Here is a 13591-nt window from a genome sequence, read left to right as displayed (position 1 = left end):
CAGTCGAATTGCAGAGGTCCTGAAAAAGAAGGGCCAACACTGCAAATACTGACTCTTTGAATAAATGTCATGTAATTGTCGATAAAAGCCTTTGAAACGCATGAAGTGCGTGTAATTATATTTCACTACATCACAGAAACAACTGAAACAAAAATCTAAAAGCAGTTCAGCAGCAAACTTTGTGAAAATTAATATTTGTGTCATTCTCAAAACTTTTGGCCACGACTGTACTGTGTTACTATGTTATACATCGGCATGATTATGACAATACCAAATATGCATCTTTTTTAAAAAACAAAACCACTTTTATGAAAAAAAATTAGGGCCTCACACACGAATGTGTTCGTATTTTAGTCCGCAAACCACAGATCTGTACTTTGCACTTTTTTCATTCTGTTCAATAAAATAACTATTCTCATCCTCAATGTGAACAAGAATGGCACATGTTCTATAATTTGCGGATGGCACACAAATGAAAAATATGAGGCCTTACTGTGCACAGCCTTTGGTATGTAGCCATGGCAGGCTTGGGGATCTTTGTTAAGCCCCCTCGATTGCATCGGGAACAGAGAGCGCTCCCCGCTCTAACCACCTAGGTGCCACGGTCAGTATTGCTTGTGGTATCTGAAGAGTTAAAGGGGTTGTTTCATTTGAGACATACATTTTGTCTCCCATTATACAATGCTCGTTTGTAGGCATTACAGCCACCACTGCAATCCAGCAGCAGTGGCAGGGCTTGCTCAGAAGAAGAGCCATTCTCTCTGATGACCGGGACAGCAGCTCTTGTCCTGGCCAACTCCTATCTGCACTGCTAGTTTGTGAAGAACAGCTCCAGGGCATGTGCAGTAGCCTTGGAGCTGTTCTACACATATATAGTTAGGGATAGATTGCTAGGAGAAGGTTCCCAGCGCTTGGAAGATCGCTGTAAGAACATTCTCAGCGCAGAGACAGAAACATTACAGGTCCAGGATTTGCTCAAAATAGCCCTGGACCTGTAGTACAAATTGTCAGTGACAGCTGGCAGGTCACCACCGCCGAAGCTGCTAATGATTATGATTCACTAGCAGCCTTGGGAGACAACACGCACAGGCAAGGGGATGGGATTAGATTATCCCAGCGCTGCTAACCTGTGTCACACTAACAGACACTGCTCCCCTACAGCACAGAAAGATTAGCCTAGCGACCAGAGGCAGCGCTGAAAAGGAAGACGTGAGACGACCCCTTTAAACAGCCGGGATCAGAGTTACCTCTGACTTTGACCATTGCTGCAGGATATTGGCTGTATGCAGGTAGCATCTACTGTAGATGGTGCAGACAAATTTATAGGAAGGCACAGCTAAAACTGATTTACAGTTACATCCACTTACAGGAAGTGGTTGCACCACTAACTTACAAATATTTCGTTTAACCCCTTCATGACCAAGTAAATTTTGGAGATGACGTTTTTGTTTATTCCACTTTCCAAGAGCTATAGCTTTTTATTTTTCAGTAGCCATAGCTGAATGAAGGCAGAGGCATAGCTATAGGGGTAGCAGTTGCGACCAGGCTCTTAAGCCAGGGGGCCCACATGGCCCCCCTTGTCAGTAGCATACTGCCAATTACTTATTTTTCTTATAAAGGCGAATACTAGTGAGCACTTCCATTATGGAAGTACTAATTAGTCTGCAGGAGGCAGGGGGAGTGGAGCCCTGCTAGTGCTGTACTTGTAACGGATCACCTGGCACCCCGCCCGTATTTATGCAGGTCCCCATCTGGTGGACATGCCCCCAGGGGACCAGAATGGAGACTGCGACACACCGAACAGATACAACACATCCCCACAATGCATCATGGTTTCCTCCTCTCTGCCCCAGAGACAACCGAGGGATAATCCAATTATCTCTCAGGACAAAGGGGAGATCGCCAATACACATGTGGGGACAACAGGACAGAAATCACCATTTAAACACACAATGTCACACCCTCCCAGCAACCACAGACATTTAACATATTCCCAGATAGCTCAAGTCTGAGTGCATATCATTAGGCGAATGGCACTCAGACCACACGAATACAATTAAACTAGCCATCTGGGTACCCTCACATAACAAAATACAATTCCAAAGACAGATTTAAGCTGTGCGGCTGGCCTGTCTTCTTTAAAGTTAGTATGGGCCATAATCCTGAGGCAGGAGGCTGGCAACCAGCCCCCTCCAAAACACAGTGGCGAGGTTGGTTTCGTCACACATCTCCCCCTCCCAGGGAAGACTAACCAGATACCTGACCTCACGGTCAGTACCTGAGTTAGTCTGGCAGTCCAACCACAACCCCATTCTGGACCTGTTGAATTTTGGGGCCTGGCTCTGTTCTGTATGTCCCCAGCTGTTGAGTGGGCATCTGCGACTCCTTGCTGCCTTGTGGTTCTCCAGCTTGGAGCTGTAGGTACTTGGTGGGCAGAGGCCGACTGCGCTCTGCCCATATGCCAGCTCTTCCGCTGGGGTCGCTTGTGGGGAGTCCGGCTCTGAAGAAGAGGATAGGGGAGGGCAGAGGCCGACTGCGCTCTGCCCAGATGCCAGCTCTTCCGCTGGGATGGGGTCAGGAAATCCTATCCCCAGGACCTTGTTGCAGATCGGCTGTGGAGAGGAGGAATCGCTTACCTCCCCCTCCTGGCATTCCTGCAGGGTTGGTGGGGGATCTGAACCGGCCTTCCAGCATCCCGGTAGGCCTGGTGCAGAGACCGCGGTCCCATCTGCACCATCAAAGTTAGGGGTGCCGTCCCCCTGTGGTTGGGGATAGAGACCGGTTGTCTCTTCTCTCTTTACAACACACTGCTGCTGGGGAGTCAGACCGACTGTCTCAACTCTCTGTAACGCTGCCTGGTGCTGGGTAGTGGGTGCAACCATCTCCACTCCTAGTAATGCTGGTTGCTGCAGGGACGGGGGACTGACAATCTCCTCTCCCTGTGATCCTGTCTGCCGCTGGGGAGAGAGACCGGTTGTCATCTCTCCCTGTAAGTTAAGCTGTCGATGGGAAGTCAGACCGACTGTCTGGACTCCAGATAAGGCTGGCTGTAGTTGGGGATCTGGGCCGGCTACCCAGCATCCCTGTTTGGCCGGTGGAGAGACTTTGGTCCCATCTCTACCTGCCGTCGGGAGGTCTTCCCAGAACCAGTCGATGAAGTTCCCTACTTTGGGAGTTGGTAGGGAAGCAGGGGGTATCGCCGGCAAGTCTTCCCAGTTGTAGGAGGGCAGATCTGGCTCTACTTGTCGAGTAGGTTGGGGATGAACGGAGCTGAGCAGGTGTTGGTAGGTCTGCTCCAGCTCCCACTCCCTTGTTACCAGGTGGGTCATGTCTTTGCTCACCTCCCTTCCGTCAGCATAATCATGCATGCCCATCCGGTAGTCGTAGATGTCCCAAAACCTAGACTCCTCCGTGCTGCCAAGATCAATGTCCTCCTCCAAGGCATCCCATAGTAACCCAGGTCCATCATAATCCTCACCCTCGGGTCTGTCGTGCTCAGCCATCCAGGGGGAATGTTGAATGACATGCCACCTTAGGGCCTGGTAAGCGTCCTCTAGCCAAAGCTCCTTACATACCAGGTTCTGGAGCGCTGTTACCCAGTCATCCAGGGGCTGCTCTCCCAAGAGACCCATCCGCATCGCCACACGCTTCTGTAGCCGCTGCTCATAACTGGGGAGACTCTCACCTCGCCGCCGCTGGGCATTTTCCAGGGCATCATACCAGACTTCCTTTCTGTCTGCATCCCTGTAGTCCGCGGCTGCCTCCTCCTCCTCGTCATAGAACGCTGTCCGAAGACTAGCCGATTCCATCCTGCTGTAGCCAGGGGCGCTGTACGGATACTAGCGTTGCCCTCAATATACTCCACGAACGGTGTCTCCGAGCTGCTTCTCCCCACACTAGGACGCCATCCCACTGCTGCCACCAATGTAACGGATCACCTGGCACCCCGACTGAGTGCCTCCGTTGCTAGATGCTCCTAGTGCTTTCCGAGGACTCCAAGCACTCCACTTGACACCGTACGCACTGCAGACCCCACGAACCGCCGTAGCTTGGTTGGGGTCTCACCGTCCTCCACCCACGCTGGACCTACTACAAGGCTTCAGGCGGTGAACCTCTCCTACAGCCAGAGAGCAGGAACAGCTCTTACAAGAGCTAGTAGTTATGCCAGGGGAGTATAGCAAATCTTCAGCGTATAGCAATCCCCCAGTTTGATCAGTTATCCAAACACCAGTCTCAACATGATGAAGGATAAAACAGGAACACTTTATTGAGGGCTACCCGCCCGTATTTATGCAGGTCCCCATCTGGTGGACACGCCCCCAGGGGACCAGAATGGAGACTGCGACACACCGAACAGATACAACACATCCCCACAATGCATCATGGTTTCCTCCTCTCTGCCCCAGAGACAACCGAGGGATAATCTAATTATCTCTCAGGACAAAGGGGAGATCGCCAATACACATGTGGGGACAACAGGACAGAAATCACCATTTAAACACACAATGTCACACCCTCCCAGCAACCACAGACATTTAACATATTCCCAGATAGCTCAAGTCTGAGTGCATATCATTAGGCGAATGGCACTCAGACCACACGAATACAATTAAACTAGCCATCTGGGTACCCTCACATAACAAAATACAATTCCAAAGACAGATTTAAGCTGTGCGGCCGGCCTGTCTTCTTTAAAGTTAGTATGGGCCATAATCCTGAGGCAGGAGGCTGGCAACCAGCCCCCTCCAAAACACAGTGGCGAGGTTGGTTTCGTCACAGTACTCACCCTCCTCTCTGGTCTTCTCTAGGCCGCTCTGCACTGTCCTGACTGCGTACCGTGTCAGGACATAGTGCACACACTGACCAGACGCCTCAGCCAATCAGGTGACAGTGCAGCGCGGGCCCAGAAAAGAGGCAATAATTCAGGGAAGACAGCTGGACCTGAAGAGGAGCGGTGGAGCAGGAGAGGTAAGCTAATTTATTTATTTTAAGGTCTGATCTGAGGTCTTCTATGGGGGGGCGTCTGACAAGGAGGTCTAAAAGTGGGTCTCACATAGAGGTCTAAAGGGGGTCTGATCTGAGGGGTCTGACATGGAGGTCTAATGGGGGTCAGATCTGAGGTCTGATATTGGGGAGGGTCTGATTTGAGGTCTGAAACTGGGGTCTGATATGGAGGTTTGAATGGAGGTCTAAAGGTGGTCTGAACTGGTTTATGGTATGGGGGTCTGACCATGCAGTTCTGATGGGGGTCTGATCTGAGGATCTGATATGAGGGTCTGATCTGAGGTGTGCTATAGGGGTCTCATCTGAGCATCTGATATGGGGGTCTGATTTGAGGTCTGATATGGGGGTCTGATTTGAGGTCTGATATGGGGGTCTAATTTGAGGTCTGATATGGGGGTCTGATCTGAAAGTTAAGTGGGTATTTTTTGTACTGGTACACAATATAAGGGTAGGGGGGTTTGGACGGGCACACATTTAAAGGGGCATTTTTTGTAATGGCACACATTATAAGGGGTTATTTTTGAACAGACACATATTGAAGGCATTTTTTTTACTGGCACACATTATAAAGAAAAGCATTGGTACTGGAGAGCTATGGGGAACATGATTACTAGTACGGGCACATTGGGGAATTATTACTATTGGGGGAACTGTTAACACTATGCATTCGAGGAGATAATTATTTCTGTTGGTGGGACTTTGGGGGACACCAATACTTTGATGGGCACCCTGGCACAGTATCAGCTTAGCACAATTATTTTTGGGGGACGTTATGTTTACATTATTAGTGTCAGGGACACTGTTTGCTGGGAGCAGTTATTCTTCAGGGCACTGTGTGCCAATAATCATTGAAGGAGGCACTATCTGCGTGGTACTAGTATTTTCAGGGGGACTGTTTCTGCAGTATAGTGTTGGGGAACACAGCGGACACAGTATTGGGGTGGCAGGATAGGGTGTTGAGAAGGTGAGAGCATGATGGAAAAGTAGGAAACTAAGATGTCTGTTGGTCAAACTCTGCAGAGATAAGAGATGGCAAATAGACATGATCACGACGGTCTGGTCTGAATGGAGAAGATAAGGAAAGAGAACATCTACATCAGAGGAGACGTCTCTGGATGTAAGAGGTATGTGGGCGCTGTATTACCCTGTATGTTTTGTAGCACTGTATGTAATGTTTTGCAAGTATGTCTTTAACAGAAGGTCTGGAAGGAAGGGGTTAGATTGAGAGTTTGGCATGGCGGGGGTGCCGTTTCAATTTTTGCCTCAGACAGCAGAGAGGCTAGATATACCCCTACCGCCTGCCACAAAGCACTGAGGGGAGGGGGCCCAAGCTGAACTCCTGCCTTTAGCCATGCCCCTGCATTAAGGCATGCTTTTTGTGGTACAAGTTGTTAAATGTAATGTATTTTAAAACCATAAAATAAATTTTTTCTGTGGAAGAACAGGAAAAAAAACATTGATTTTTTGGGTTTCGTTTTTACAGCTTGTATGAAGTAAAAATAACATAATAACCCTATTCTGCAGGTTTGAAAAAATAAAAAGTTTTTAAAATGCTTTGTGTCTTCATAGTCCAACACCCAAAACTTTTTTATTCTTCCAATGATTGGGATGTGGGCTTGTTTTTTTTTGCGGGGTTAGTTTTTTATTGCCACCATTTTGGGGTACATACAGTTGCAAGAAAAAGTATGTGAACCCTTTGGAATGATATGGATTTCTGCACAAATTGGTCATAAAATGTGATCTGATCTTCATCTAAGTCACAACAATAGACAATCACAGTCTGCTTAAACTAATAACACACAAAGAATTAAATGTTACCATGTTTTTATTGAACACACTATGTAAACATTCACAGTGCAGGTGGAAAAAGTATGTGAACCCTTGGATTTAATAACTGGTTTAGCCTCCTTTGGCAGCAATAACTTCAACCAAACGTTTCCTGTAGTTGCAGATCAGACGTGCACAACTGTCAGGAGTAATTCTTGACCATTCCTCTTTACAGAACTGTTTCAGTTCAGCAATATTCTTAGGATGTCTGGTGTGAATCGCTTTCTTGAGGTCATGCCACAGCATCTCAATTGGGTTCAGGACTGGGCCACTCCAGAAGTTCTCCTGCAAAATGTCTTGATAAACTTGGGAATTCATTTTTCCTTCGATGATAGCAATCCATCCAGGCCCTGACGCAGAAAAGCAGCCCCAAACCATGATGCCCCCACTATCATACTTCACAGTTATGATGAGGTTTTGATGTTGGTGTGCTGTGCCTCTTTTTCTCCACACATAGTGTTGTGTGTTTCTTCCAAACAACTCAACTTTGGTTTCATCTGTCCACATAATATTTTGCCAGTACTGCTGTGGAACATCCAAGTGCTCTTGTGCAAACTGTAAACGTGCAGCAATGTTTTTTTTGGACAGCAGTGGCTTCCTCTGTGGTGTCCTCCCATGAAATCCATTCTTGTTTAGTGCCTTACGTATCGTAGATTCGCTAACAGGGATGTAAGCATATGCCAGAGACTTTTGTAAGTCTTTAGCTGACACTCTAGGATTCTTCTTCACCTCATTGAGCAGTCTGCGCCGTGCTCTTGCAGTCATCTTTACAGGACGGCCACTCCTAGGGGGAGTAGCAGCAGTGCTGAACTTTCTCCATTTATAGACAATTTGTCTTACCGTGGACTGATGAACAGCACGGCTTTTGGAGATACTTTTATAACCCTTTCCAGCTTTATGCAAGTCAACAATTCTTAATCATAGGTCTTCTGAGAGCTCTTTTGTGTGAGGCGTCATTCACATCAGGCAATGCTTCTTGTGGAAAGCAAACCCAGAACTGGTGTGTGTTTTTTATAGGGCAGGGCAGCTGTAAACAAGACCTCCAATCTCATCTCATTGATTGGACTCCAGTTGGCCGACACCTCACTTCAATTAGCTCTTGGAGATGTCATTAGTCTAGGGGTTCACATACTTTTTCCACCTGCACTGTGAATGTTTACATGGTGTGTTCAATAAAAACATGGTGACATTTAATTCTTTGTGTGTTATTAGTTTAAGCAGACTGTGATTGTCTATTGTTGTGAAGATCAGATCACATTTTATGACCAATTTGTGCAGAAATCCATATAATTCCAAAGGGTTCACTTGTAACTGTATAACGTTTTAATAATTTTTTACTCCACATTTTTGGGGAGAGGGGTGACCAAACATGGCCATTCCACCATTGCTGTAACCTGCAATCACTCAATCGCTTGTACAATCCACTGCTTTGGCATGTACATGGATGTGAAGTTGCGCAAAGGGTTAACTCATAAAATCAGTAACGCTACTTGTGTCAATTCTTCTACAGTCCTTATCGCTAGCCTTATTTTATGACTGCACTTAGCGGGATCAAAATGAACACCTTTTCTTACAACTCTGACTGTGTCAGTACCTGTTATTGAAGTGCATGAATAAATTGCCAAGGAGATCGGTAAGGCCCATTCGTCCATTTATTTATACATTTTCAGGAGAAAAATATTATTAGCAGAATAAGATGCTTCAGAATTGATAAAACAGACACGTCAGGAGAGCAAACATTTCTCCACTGCATTTAAACAGACATTATGGAAGAACTGTAAATGTGACAGTGGTTGCGGGCGAGTCACAGTGACCTTAATGGTTCTTTATGGGAATCAAGGACATAGGCAACCTACTGACTGACAAAACGTTTGACTGCCTTTGACTTTAAGTTGCAAGGCCAACTGCAAACATCTTTCCCATCAAGAAACATTGAGGCCTTGTCCAAATGCTGATGTGTAGCACCAGTCTTAAAGGGGTTGTCAAGGAATTCTATATCAATGGCCTATCCTCAATATACAGTAGGCCATCTATATCTGATAGTAGGTAAGGGTCTGACATCACACAACCCCGCCAATCAGCTGTTCTTAAAGGGGTTATCCAAGACTAAAGGTTTTTTAACAGACCTCGTCAGAGTGGCGAGTCCCATGGTACGGTTTATACTTGAAGAAAACCACAGAAATAAGATAATAATGCACTTATTCAAGTGTGAATGCGCACCTAGTATCTTGGGAGTAGCATTCCTCTGCACTTTTGCCCCCCTCCCCTATCCAATGAGCGCCTTAATTAGGTGGTACATATGGCTGTGCTTGCTCCTCCTCCCATTGGTTGCTTGATGCATATGGAGGTTACTAGGAGCAGCACACCATATGTGCGGCGTCTGCGCTCCTGAACATAGAAGCCCAACGGCTTAGGTAGGTTCAGCGTAGGACCCGCCTGACCTGAGACCACCTTGACGTTCGGTAGGCGGGCTTAGATGTGTTTTGATCAAAATATATTGACTAAGTGTCTCAGACATTATCATATCAGAGTGAGGACTTAGTCCATATATAGTGCTTGCATCTACTTTAATAAGTGCATTATTATTTTATTTCTGTGGTTTTCTTCAATAATATGGCCAGGGACATCCGCAAATTTGTATCATATCGTGCAGGATGTTTTTATCTTAGTTTTTTCAGATATTTTTTTTTTTTTTTTACGGTTTATACTTACCTGGTCCTGGCTGCTAGATCACGTGTCTCAAAGATGACACTGCTGAGGCCAGTGATTGTCACCCGTCCACTAGGATTGTGATTCCTAGAGATGGCCGTGGAGTGATGCAGCTGGAATCCAGTGGCAGGGACCAGGTAAGTATGAACCCCACAGTAGGTTCAGCCACTGTGAAGATGTCTGTTAAAAATGTTAGCCTTGGAAAAACCCTTTAAGTAGCTTCAGAGCTAGATAGTCTATCTTAAAGGGGTAGTCCGGGTTCAGAGCTGAACCCGGACATCCCTCCATTTTCACCCAGGCAGCCCCCCTGACATGAGCATCAGAGCAGTTCATGCTCCGATGCTCTCCCTGGGCTAAATTGCGCAGGGAAAAGGCATTTTTCTGAGTTCCGGTGACGTACCGGGGCTCTCTATGGGGCTGACAGGAACCCCGGTGACGTCACGGGCACTGATGGGCGGGATTTAGCTCTGCCCTAGCCAGTAAAACGGATAGGGCAGCGCTAAGGCTACTTTCACACCTGCGTTTAGGTGCGGATCCGTCTGGTATCTGCACAGACGGATCCGCACCTATAATGCAAACGCTTAGATCCGTTCAGAACGGATCCGTTTGCATTACCATGAACATTTTTTGTTCATGATAATGCAAACGGATCCGTTTTGACTTTACATTGAAAGTCAATGGGGGGCGGATCCGTTTGAAGATTGAGCCATATTGTGTCAACTTCAAACGGATCCGTCCCCATTGACTACATTGTAAGTCTGGACGGATCCGCTTGCCTCCGCACGGCCAGGCGGACACCCGAACGCTGCAAGCAGTGTTCGGGTGTCCGCCTGCTGAGCGGAGGCCAAACGGTGCCAGACTGATGCATTCTGAGCGGATCCGCATCCACTCAGAATGCATTAGGGCAGGACGGATGCGTTCGGGGCCGCTTGTGAGAGCCTTCAAACGGAACTCACAAGCGGAGCCCCGAACGCAAATGTGAAAGTAGCCCTAAGCCCGCCCATCAGAGTCGGTGACGTCACCGAACACAATGCCGGGCGGAAGTTACCGCCCGGCAGTGTGTTATAGAAAACAAAAAAGCCTGTGCCCTGCGCGATTTAGCGCAGGGCACGGGAGCGCATCGGAGCATGAGATGCTCCAATGCTAGCCTCAGGGGGGCTGCCTGGGTGAAAATAAGGGTTCAGCTCTGAACCCGGACAACCCTTTTAAGCATAGGTCTTTAATCTAAAAATCTTGACCAACCCCTTTGATCTATATCTTTCTTCCAGTATCTCTCCCTTTTCTTTTAAACATTCTCTCTTGACCCATCTTGCACTGCTAACTACCGACCCCTCTAATCTCCACTTCATCTCTAATGTTCGGAAATGTTTGGTCTACTTTGCCTGATCCACCATCTCTCTGCTAACTCTCTCTATATGGATTCTGCACTCTACTGAACCTGACCTTACCAAGTGTCCAATCATCTCCTGCTGGCTAAGGGTACTTTCACACTTGCGTTAAAGTTTTCCGGTACTGAGTTCCGTCACAGGGGCTCTATACCGGAAAAAAAAGTTTTATCCTAAAACATTCTGAATAGAAAGCATTCCATTCAGTATGCACCAGGATGTCTTCAGTTCAGTCACTTACGGTATTTGGCCGGAGAAAACACCAGAGCATGCTGCGGTATTTTCTATGGCCAAAATTCCGGAACACTTGCCAAAATGCTGGATACGTCATTATTTTCCATTGAAATGTGTTAATGCCGGATCCGGTACCAAGTGTTCCGGAAAACCGGATCCGGTTTGCCGATCTGCACATGCTCAGACCTTTAATATCCGTTTGTCTGGATGACATCAGAGAGACAGATCCGGTGTTTCAATGCATTTGCCAGCCGGATTCGCATACGCAAGAATCCAATAACGCAAGTGTGAAAGTACCCTTATTCTACTGGCATTTATTTATTCCTGATTCTTTTTTATTTCTCTATGGCATTTGACACTGTAGACCACAAATTCCTACTCATGATGCAGCAGTTTTTCTCCGGCTGCCTCTCGGCATGTTTGCGGTGCTGTGGCCAGACACCCGGCCCGTCCCCATTATAATGAATAGGGCCGGAGCGGACTTCCGGCATCACACATGAGCTAGGGTTAGTATGGATCCCCTGCCGGAACAGCCTGCCAGACCCTAACACCAATGTGAAAGTTGCCTTAGTCATAAAGATGCAGCAGATTTATCAAACATTGTACAACTTTTGATACATCCTGTATATTGATGCCATAAGCTGTATATGGCAAGTTGTGATGTCACAGGTTTCCTGTCATAATGAGAAACCTAGAAGTGGTAGTTAGCTAGAAAGTGGAGGTGTGCAGCGCCAGTCAGGATAGCCTGGTGCAAGGAGTAGCCGCCCCGCACCTCCTAGCATACTCACCCTGGAGTGTCAGCGGACCTGTAAGCAGCCAGAACAGCCAGCTTGCCGCATGTGTGAAACGCCTGCAGATATAACGGCGTACAGTATGGTCTGTGCAGTGTTTCATGAGCAGGACAACTGGGACTTGTTGAGACACCTGTGCAGAATATGAATTAAAAAAGAAATCCACATATATCGCTGATATAGGCAGTAGCGTAGCTCAGGAAGTTCCCTTGTATACTTCCCACACAGTCCAACAACAAAAGAGCCCGCTCCATCTTCTTTATCATTATAATCAACACATACCAAAGTCCATGGAAAAACACTGACTGGTACATGTCAATGGCACTTTTTGAATAATGATGACATAACGAAGATGCTGACATAATACAGCCGGCTCTTCTGTGGCTCAGAATGTGGATTCGTGTTTGCAAACCCCACAATGTAACTTATTTATACCTTCTCTTGCTTATATGGCACTGACATATTCCGCAGCGCTTTTCCAGACTTCATCACCACTGGCTGCTGCCAGCAGAGCTCACAATCTAAATTCCCTATCAGGAAACCCTGGAGCCATATCTACATGTATGTTACATGTACAGCTTACATGCTGAGCTGTCACTGTGTACAACCCGGAGCCATATCTACATGTATGTTACATGTACAGCTACACATACTGAGCTGTCACTGTGTACAACCTGGAGCCATATCTACATGTATGTTACATGTACAGCTACACATGCTGAGCTGTCACTGTGTACAACCTGGAGCCATATCTACATGTATGTTACATGTACAGCTACACATGCTGAGCTGTCACATGCTGAGCTGTCATAGCTACTAGAGAGGGGTCTTCCTCTGGATCAACTTGCGGGATAACAGGCCGAACTGGATGGACAAATGTCTTTTTTCGGCCTTATGTACTGTTACTATGTTACTGTGTACAACCTGGAGCCATATCTACATGTATGTTACATGTACAGCTTACACATGCTGAGCTGTCACTGTGTACAACCTGGAGCCATATCTACATGTATGTTACATGTACAGCTACACATGCTGAGCTGTCACTGTGTACAACCTGGAGCCATATCTACATGTATGTTACATGTACAGCTACACATGCTGAGCTGTCACTGTGTACAACCTGGAGCCATATCTACATGTATGTTACATGTACAGCTTACACATGCTGAGCTGTCACTGTGTACAACCTGGAGCCACATCTACATGTATGTTACATGTACAGCTACACATGCTGAGCTGTCACTGTGTATACAACCTGGAGCCATATCTACATGTATGTTACATGTACAGCTACACATGCTGAGCTGTCACTGTGTACAACCTGAAGCCACATCTACATGTATGTTACATGTACAGCTTACACATGCTGAGCTGTCACTGTGTACAACCTGGAGCCATATCTACATGCATGTTACATGTACAGCTTACACATGCTGAGCTGTCACTGTGTATACAACCTGGAGCCATATCTACATGTATGTTACATGTACAGCTACACATGCTGAGCTGTCACTGTGTACAACCTGGAGCCATATCTACATGTATGTTACATGTACAGCTACACATGCTGAGCTGTCACTGTGTACAACCTGGAGCCACATCTACATGTATGTTACATGTACAGCTACACATGCTGAG

The sequence above is a fragment of the Bufo gargarizans genome, chromosome 4 (assembly GCF_014858855.1).
Source record: "Bufo gargarizans isolate SCDJY-AF-19 chromosome 4, ASM1485885v1, whole genome shotgun sequence".
Lineage (NCBI taxonomy): Eukaryota > Metazoa > Chordata > Amphibia > Anura > Bufonidae > Bufo > Bufo gargarizans.
Note: the sequence above shows the minus strand (reverse complement) of the source record.